This window comes from Sorex fumeus, unplaced genomic scaffold (genome assembly GCF_029834395.1).
Source record: "Sorex fumeus unplaced genomic scaffold, SorFum_2.1 ptg000020l, whole genome shotgun sequence".
Taxonomy (NCBI): domain Eukaryota; kingdom Metazoa; phylum Chordata; class Mammalia; order Eulipotyphla; family Soricidae; genus Sorex; species Sorex fumeus.
In genome coordinates this window covers 5604261-5612737 of record NW_026606077.1, presented here as the reverse complement: position 1 = coordinate 5612737, position 8477 = coordinate 5604261, and positions in this window count along the sequence as shown.

The window sequence follows — 8477 nt, the reverse complement described above, 5'->3', positions numbered from 1 at the left end:
CCGAGCCAGGTTCGATTCCTCCACCCTCTCAGAGAGCCTGGCAAGCTACTGAGAGTATTCGATATGCCAGACACAGTAACAACAAAGTCTCCAATGGAGACGTTACTGGGCCCGCTCGAGCAAATCGACGATCAACGGGAGGGCCTTTACCTTTACCTTAATTTACAATGATTAAATCATTGTATGTGTATTGCTGGAGTGATAGCATAGTGGTAGGGCATTTGCCGTGTGCGCAGCCAACTCGGCCGAGCCAGGTTCGATTCCTCCACCCTCTCAGAGAGCCTGGCAAGCTACTGAGAGTATTCGATATGCCAGACACAGTAACAACAAAGTCTCCAATGGAGACGTTACTGGGCCCGCTCGAGCAAATCGATGATCAACGGGAGGGCCTTTTCTCATGCACTTCATTTTTTTCCTTTTTTTTTTTTGAGGGGGTCACACTCGGCAATGCACAATGGTTCCTCCTGGTTCTGCACTCAGGAATTACTCCTGGCAGTGCTCAGGGGACCATATGGGATGCTGGGAATCAAACCCGGGTTGGCTGCGTGAAAGGCAAGTGCCCTACCTGCTGTACTATCTCTCCAGCACTAATGGACTTCATTTTGGACAATCTCTGTTGCTATGTCTTTGGGTTCAGGAATCTTTTCTTTTTTCTTTTTAAAAATTCATTTTATTTTTATAAAGTTGTTCACAATAGTTTATTACATTCAATATTCCAACACCGACCCCACCACCATTACACCTTCCCACGACCATTATTTCAAGTTTTCCCAACTACCACCCAAGCCTGACCCCACAGCAGACCCTAAATAATTTATTTTGTGTTGCTTATTATGAATAATCTGCTAAAATGATCAAAAAAAGTTTCCTTAGAAGAAAGTGTGTATAGATTGTTATATCTCACGCTGGAGCCATTTTGCCCTTGCATTAGAGATTACAAACTTGTTGTTACAAGTTGAGTCTTGTGTGCTACTATTTTTTTTTAATATTGCCTTTTTTTTTGTTTTGTTTTTTGGGTCACACCCGGCAATACACAGGGGTTCCTCCTGGCTCTGCACTCAGGAATTACCCCTGGCGGTGCTCAGGGGACCATATGGGATGCTGGGAATCGAACCCAGGTCGGCCACGTGCAAGGCAAACGCCCTACCCGCTGTGCTATTGCTCCAGCCCCTACTATTTTTTTTTAATTGAGATGAGTTGCCTTCTACTTTACACCCCACCCGATGTGGTGTGCTACTCTTGGTACATTCGTGGTTTAGGATATGAGATGGTGCATGGCCATGAATGCAACCATGTGCTCCAGGAATTCCAAAATTTTAAATAGCTGGAGTTAAATTTTTAACTGGATGGTGACTTTGGAGTCTGAAGGCATCTCTGCAGCTTGTTGCTCTCTTCTGAGATTTATTTGTGAATCTCTGGATCATGGCCATTAAAAAAGCTTATATGGCACCAGAGGTAGTTCATGGCATGACTGCCAGGCTCCCAGAAGAACAGGGAGATGAGGGGAGATCGCCCATTTCCGACTCCATAAAAGCCTGGCGATTTCGGTCGCAAAGTCTGCATATCTGAATTTTTTCATGGATGAGGCTCATCCAGAGCTTGTAGGGAGTGGCTGTGAATATGGTGATGGTTGGGTTCTGGAGGTTTTTGATTGCCAGGGCTCTGTTTGGGCGGGTGGTGAGTTCACCCGCCCACCTCCAGGGTGCCCCAGATGAGACAGCCTGGAGCAGGATCTGGAGGCATCTCTGCAGCTTGCTGAACTCTTCTGAGATTTATCCCAGGGAACTTTTCTTCCAGGAGGTAGAAGTTATGTTCAAAGTTTACAACTGCCTTTGCTCTGGGATCACCAAGGGTATATACTTGGTGGTGACTGGGCATCTGTATGGTGCCAGGGATCCAATTCAGGGTCTCACATATGCTGGCCAAGTGCTGTTATTTGAGTTATCATCCTGTCTCACATCCAACATATTTTAAAAATTGTAGGTGTTCCCCAAGAGTGGGCGAGATTAGTACCAGCGGGTTTGCTCCATGGCTTGGAGGCCGTTCACGCATGCTAGGGGAAAAGGGAGCTCAGATAGAGAAGGGAGCACCAAATAAAGGGTGTTGGGAGGATCCTCCCGGGGTGGGTGAAGCATGCTGAAAGTAGACTATGGACCAAACACGATTGCCACTCAATGCCTCTTTTGCAGAGCACAACACCCAAAAGGAGAGCGAGAACAAAAGGGAACGCCCTGCCACAGAGGCAGGGCGGGATGGGGGGGATGGGGGTGGGAGGGATACTGGGACCCGTGGTGGTAGAAAATGGGCACTGGTGGAGGGATGGGTATTTGATCATTGTATAATTGAAATCCAAGAACAAAAATTTGTAAATCTACAACTGTACCCCATGGTGTTTCACTAATAAAAATTAAAAAAAAATGTAGGTGTTCATTTTAGTCTTTTATAAATATATCTCATATCTCAACATACTCAGAATTTCCTCGACTTATTAAATATATAGAGTAAATTTATAGTGTTGGAGATAGGGGTTATTTTGAGGCATATACCTGGCACTGTGCTCAGGGCTTAATCTTAGTTCTGCACTCAGGGATCACTCCTGATGGAGTTGGGGGCCATATGGGATGCTTGGGATCTACCCGAGGTTAGCTGCAGGCAAGACAAGCGCCCTATGCACTGTACTATCACTTTGGTCCCCACTTAACAATAGTTTTCTTTCTTTGCCTGCTAATTTTATTTGCATCATGTCTGCATCTCATTATATGGGCCATATTTTCTTTTGCCTGCCTGGATGTTTTCTTTTTCATTTTTGGCTTCAGCTAGTGTGAATGCGGACATGTGCTACGCTGCACAGTTTTCACCGTGGCAGATACTCTTGAATTTGTCTCTGGGACTCAGTAAAATTGCTTGTAAACAGTTGGACGACTTTGACACTTGCTTTGAAGTTTTGTTTGGTGAGGTCAGAGCAGCTTCCACTCAACGGCTGATTTTGCCTCATCTCCACACTCATGGTTTCCCTCTTGGTTGCTGAGACCATGGTCTTCCCCCGTTTCTGTGTGAGCTCCCGAAAAGGCCCACCTGGTTCCTTTGGAGTGGTTCTTTGCCTGGGTTTGGGGAGTCCCTGGTGGCTGCTCAGCACACTGCCTCCTGGCCCCTTACCTCTCTGGTCCTTTATCGTGTCTTCTCCAGCGACGTTGGCTTCCTAGAACCTCCAAACTTTCTTCTCAGCTAATGAAAATGGGTTCTCTTTTCTGCCTTCCACATGTGTGTTTTCCCAGGCAGTACATGAGGGCGATTTTAGAACTCACTCCATTGGCTTCCCTTTGCTTTGGAATCATATTCTGTACAACCAGAAAATGAGTTATCCAGAACTTTTTAAAAAAATCTATCTGGTCTAGTACTTTAGCTATTTTCACTAGATCTGGCCCTGCGACTCCTTCTTGATCAGAGTAGAGATCCTGTTTTTGATCGTGGTCACTCCTTTTTTGCTAAGTTGTGGTCTTATTCTCCACGTGTATTTTCTAGAAAACATAGTTCAGTCTTGCCCATTAAAAATCATTACATTCTTTTGCTCGAGCGGGCCCAGTAACGTCTCCATTGGAGACTTTGTTGTTACTGTGTTTGGCATATCAAATACTCTCGGTAGCTTGCCGGGCTCTCCGAGAGGGGCAGAGGAATCGAACTCGGGTCGGCCATGTTGGCCGCTTGTAAGGCGAACGCCCTACCGCTGTGCTATTGCTCCAGCCCTACATTCTTTTAAGTATTTTTTAATATACAGAACTCATTCTCATCTGTTTCTTTTTACTGAAGCACCGGACAGTTTGACATGCAGTTTCACAAATTCTAGGCTCTGCTGACGCCTATTTCTGATTCAGTTGAGTGCATTTCTCTAGTCCTTCACATTTCTGAAAATGGGCAGCCAGATGCAGAGGCCTGATCGGATTCAGGCTCATTATCATTGGCAAGGGTTCAATGCTGTGGGTTCTTTCACCCGGATGCCACACAAGGTCCAGCTCTCTCTTTGTGATGATAGTATAAATGTTTAATGCCTGGATTTATTAATTCATTGAGGACTGCAGAATGGTGATATTATAATTTTTTAATTCCCTTTTTCATTTATTAAATGGAAAACCTTTATGCATATCCTCATTATTATTTGATTACCCATGGTACAGTTTATATGGAAAGACAGAGAGCACGATTCACTTAAGATAATAAATTGATTTCAGATCAATCTCTCAAGATGATTTATTCATTTGAAAATCATTTTTTTGGGAGTGGTTTGGTTTTTGGGCCTTACCCAGCAGTGCTGAGGGCTTACTCCTGGCTCTGTGCGCAGGGATCATGCCTGGCAGGACTTGGGGGATCATAGTGGGATTGAGTCCAGGTCAATTGCATACAAGGCAAGCCTCTTACCCACTGTACTATCTCTCTGTCCCCTTTAAAAATCATTTGAAAAACGGAGCACGTGCTCAAGATGTTTGAGGTCCTAAATTCAACCCCCTGTACCATATTCCCACTCTCCTAGAACTGACAGCTCAAACAATATACCCTTGGGCCCCGCAGCCAATTGTCAGGCTGCACCACTGGAAAAACTTCACGGGGTTGGCTCACCACCTACACCCTTTAGCATTGATGAATATGGTCCTTATGAATCATAACAATTATTATATACTTGTTGCATGGTACATTTAAAACAATTGCAATTCTTGGACTCGGAAATAAAGCACCCAGAAGAGAGAAAGATAGAACGCCCAGACCCCACGACAGACTATCCTCACAGGGGCAACTCAAAGAGGGCTGGGTGAGTTTCCATCTCCATCCCAACAGAGCCCCAGCAGCCGAAAATCTCCAGAACTCAATTGCTGTCATGTCACAGCTGCTCTCCACAGGCTTGTACAAGCCTCACCGACAAGGGAACCTGCATAAAAACCCAGGTATGCGGGACCTGTGACTGAAATCTCTAAGCCCTCTCAGAGCATGGATGGGCCTCCTCCCCCCATCTCCCAAGTTTACCAGTAACTTGGCAGTCACACCCGAAAACTGCCACTGGTGCCATATAATCTCATCAACGGTCATGATCCAGAGACTCAGAAATAAAGCTCCTGGAGCCAGAGCAATAGTACAGCAGGCAGGGTGTTTGCTTTGCAAGTGGGCAGTCCAAGTTCAATCCCAGCATCCCTTCTGGTCCCCCAAGCACTGCCAGGAGTAATTCCTGAATGTAGAATCAGGAATAACCCCTGAGTATTGCTGGGTATGACCCTTGATCTCTTGGTCACTTGACATCCCGTTACTCATTGATTTGCTCGTGTGGGTGCCAGCAACGTCTCCATTCGTCCCTGTCGCGTGCTAATGTAGCCCAATGGCGTCCGCTTGATCTAGGAACATGAACAGCCTCAAACCGATCGTTTAGGGTCTTGACGAAGAAGTGTGACCATCGCATAGGTGGGCGGCCACGCGATCTTTTGACATCCTGTGGAATCCAGTCGGTAATGGCTATAGTCTAGCGGTTATCTCCAAATCTCATTATATGTCCAGTCCATCTGATTTTCTATGCCTTGGTGAACAAGACAATGTCCCTAATTCTTGACCATCGACGGAGGTCGGAACTCTGGATTCTTTCTCTTATTTGAGTGATGCGAGATACTCCAAGCATAGCTCTTTCGATTCCTTTTTGGGTGACCCGAATAGCTTTCTCATCCTGTTTTTGTAGGGCCCAGGTCTCTGAGGTGTATGTTAATGCAGGAAGAACAGTGGAATCTAAGAGATGTGCTCTGAGCCAGAGGTTCTTCGTCCTCTTAGCTATTTCTTTGACGCTCTTGAAGGCGTTCCAAGCCACTCTCTTCCTCCTGCGCAACTCAAGTGCCAGGTCATTCGTCATGTTGACTTCTCAACCTAGGTACACATAATTGTTGTATTTGGAGATGTTTGTCCCATTGAGAGTGAATGGAACATCAGGAACGAGACCGTTTCTTATAAACATTGTCTTAATTGAGATTCAGCTGTAGGCCGACCTTTCCACACTCACAGTTGAAGTCGACCAGCATTTGTGCCGCTTGGCTAATGTTTGGTGTTAAAAGAACGATGTCATCAGCAAAGCGGAGGTGGTGTAGTTGCCAACTGTCTATCTTCACTTCCATTCCTTCCCATTCCAGTCGTCGCATGATATTCTCGAGGGTGGCACTGAAAAGTTTCGGTGAAATGGTATCACCTTGCCGAACCCCTCTCTTGATGTCAATGATCATCTCCCTGTAGAATGGTGAGATCCTGGTAGTGAATCTGCAATACAGCTCACGGAGGATCCTGATGTATTGAGTTTGAATGCCCTGATTAGCTAGGGCTTCAATGACTGCTTCAGTTTAGACAGAATCAAAGGCCTTCTTTAAATCGCTGAATGTTAGACAGAGCAGCATCTTGAACTCCCGAGAAACCTCAGTGAGCTTGGTTACCGTGTGGATAGGGTTGATTGTGCTGAATCCTTTTTGGAAAGCAGCTTGCTCGCATGGTTGTCCTTCATCTAGTGTTCTGCCAATCCTATTCAGGATGACTTGAGTGAACAGCTTGTAGTCAACAGAGAACAGGCAGATTGGGTGATAGTTGCCAATTTCGTGGATATCTTCCTTTTTTTACAGTAGTACAGTCCTGTTCATTTTCCACTGGGATGGAATCTTGCATTCAGACAGGTAGCATGTGAAGAGCCAAGCCAATGTATTGATGAGTACTGATGGCAGGTTCTTCAAGTGTTTGGGTCTGACCTTGTCTGGGCTGGGTGCTGTTCGCTTCTTTACTGATGATTTACATGTCGGATTTTGGAAGGGAGAATGTTGGGAATGACATATTCATCCTGCGGAATTTGGTATGTTGGCTGGTGGATGTGACTATAGTAGAGATCCGAGTAGAAGTCATGGATAATTTTCTCCACTGCCCTTCTGGAAGATGTGATAGATCCATCAGGATGTTGGAGGGCAGTAATCTTGGTCTTATAGTTGGCGAAGAACAGGTGGGCGTTACGAATGCTTTTCCTGGCTTCTGCCGCATCTGCCAGCACTGCTGCTCTTCTCTCTTTGAGGTCTTCTTTTATTGCTTCTCTGCACTTCTTTTTTGAGTTCGGATGTTCGCTTGCGGTTGCCTGATGCTTGTGCCAAGCCACCATGGCGAATGAGCTTGAGAGTTTTCGAAGTCAGTTGTCTTTTTGTGGCTATCTCTCTCTCGGCGTTCCTCGCACAATCATGGAGGTGCTGAACCAGTCGATCGTATTCCTCGTCAATGTTGTCAATGATGGCATCTTCCCATGTTGCAGCAATAGTGCCAAAGAGCTCCCAGTTGGTGGTTGTTCTGCGAGTTGTCTTCTTAAACTTTGCAGCCATGTCTCCCTGCTCTGTGAAGTAGAATTTTGCACGAAGGAGATGGTGGTCCGATCCCATTTGGAATTTTGGGACAACAGCTACATCAGTCAGGCAAAACCATCAATTGAATATGATGTGGTCTATTTTGTTGTGGAACCGTTCACCAGGAAACTTCCATGTCCAACGTTTAGATTCAGCCTTCTGGAACTGTGAGTTACCATGATGGTCTTGGTCGACATGATGAACTCAGACAGTCTCTCACCCTTTTCATTCCATTCTAGGCCATGGGTCCTGATGTGGAGTTCTTCGGCTGATCTTCTCGGTCCTTTCTTGGCATTAAAATCACCGACAATGATCTTGTAGAAGGTGTGGTCTTCTTTATAGAACTTCTCCAGCTCCATGTAGAACTTCTCAATTTCTCCTTCATCATAATTGGATGTGGGTGTGTAGACAACGTAGATAGAAACTCCCAGCAGTGCCACATCTATTCAAGTGTAAACGTCCAATTCAGATTGTTAGGCATTCAAATGAATCAATGCTCATGGCCAAGTTTGTGTTGACAAGGACACCGATGCCACCAATGCCTCTTTTGTCGCATGTTCCGAGGAACAGATCTTCCCCAGTGTCAAAAACAGCGTGATGTGATTGATGTCTTCTCATCTCGGTCAGACCAATGATGATGTACTTGATCTTTCGCGCTTGCACCAGTAGGTGGAAGTGCTTGATGCATTCGATGCCAGTGTACGTGTGTTGAAAGTACAGACAGTCATTTTTGTCCTTCTTCGTTTTGGCAGCCTAGGTCGGCCCTGAGATTTTATCAGCCTCTCCTTCCTCATCCTTCTTAACGCTGCCATATTGGTGGCTCTTTCAGGGTCAGGGGAATGAGACCCATTGTATTTACTGGTATTGGCATATTGAATATACCACGAATAGCTTGCCAGGCTCTGAAGTGTGTGCGAAACACTCTCGGTAGCTTGCCAGGCTCTCTGAGAGGGATAGAGGCTTTTAGGGCTGCTCTAATCATCCTTGCAGGTGTTCCCATGATTCAAACCATTTCAATGGAATCAAATATGGTGGGGTAATCTTATATTAAGTGTTTTATGATTTGTCGCAGCCGCACGGTCCGGAAAACAT